The sequence below is a fragment of the Neoarius graeffei genome, chromosome 10, assembly GCF_027579695.1.
Source record: "Neoarius graeffei isolate fNeoGra1 chromosome 10, fNeoGra1.pri, whole genome shotgun sequence".
Classification (NCBI taxonomy): Eukaryota; Metazoa; Chordata; class Actinopteri; order Siluriformes; family Ariidae; genus Neoarius; species Neoarius graeffei.
The window spans coordinates 8789690-8790977 of NC_083578.1; positions in this window are offsets into that span (position 1 = coordinate 8789690).

A 1288-nucleotide genomic window follows, 5' to 3' on the forward strand; every position below is an offset into this window, starting at 1 on the left:
TGTTTGGGGTTTAAGACCCTGCACAACTCTATTAGCCTCAAACAAATCCTGAATTTATTTCCCCCCCCCACACACACACACCTCTGACCTTAATAACAGCTGAATCTGAGGTTTGAAAGCTCGCAGCATCCCTCACACTCGGCAGCACTTTCGATAGGACTTCTTTTATTAGGGTTTATGATATTATAACGAAACACCAGATCAAAAAGTTCTTCTCTGAAGTTCTGCTCTAATCTTTGATTTGGTCATGTTTACAGAGAGCCATACTCCGTCTCCTGGCTTTAGCGCAAAGCTAAAAAAGACAAATTTAAACCCCCCCCCCCAAAAAAAAATCATGTCTTATACCCCTTTTCCACCAAATCAGTTCCAGGGCTGGTTCGGGGCCAGTGCTGGTGCTGGTTCACAACTCGTTCAACTTGCGAGCCAGCTGAGAACCAGTTTGCTTTTCCATAGCTCACGGTGCTAAGGGAAGCCACATCATTACGTCGCTGCATACGTCAGTTACGTCGCTACGTTTGCATAAACCTTGGCGCGAATATCGAAGCAAAAACAACACGGAAGAAGCAGCAGCAGCAACAACAGCTATAATAATAATAAATGACTTCGCGTTTGTACAGCTGCTGCTTCTCGTCGCTTAAAAATGGCGATCTTTCGTGGTCTTGTTATTGGTCTTAACAACTCCGCCCCCCGCTGACGTAAGCGGTTCTTTCCTCTGGCCCAGCAGAGAGTTGGTGCTAGCCTGGAACCGGTTTTTCTGGCCCCAGAGCCAGTTCTTTGTCAGTGGAAACAGAAAACCCGGTTCCAAACTAAGCACTGGCCCCGAACCAGCCCTGGAACTGCTTTGGTGGAAAAGGGGCAATAGACCAGTGTTTTTCAACCACTGGGCCGAAGCGCCATCTAGCGGGCCACATTCCTCCCCCAAGTTGAAGCTAATTTTTAGTCGGGTACATTACTGGGTTGCATCCGACGTCACATCCGCCTCATTAGATACGCAAGACATGAAGCAGTGGTCGACTGGGCTCACGGTTTACAAAGCGTTACTCTCACTGGGGCTCCCTGCTAGTCATTAAAATACCCTACGCTTGCTTCGTTTTGTGCTGTTTGAATCAAACAAACCGTGAAACTGATAAAAGTTTCTTCCGGGTTCCTCATGAAGTGATTAAAAAAAAAAAAAAAAGGGTGAAAGAGCAAAGGATGACATGAAAGATGACTCTTGAACCTTGAACAACACTCAAGTTTGCAGTGATCACTTCGTAAAAGGTTTGTCACTTCCTCTGATTTATTTCGT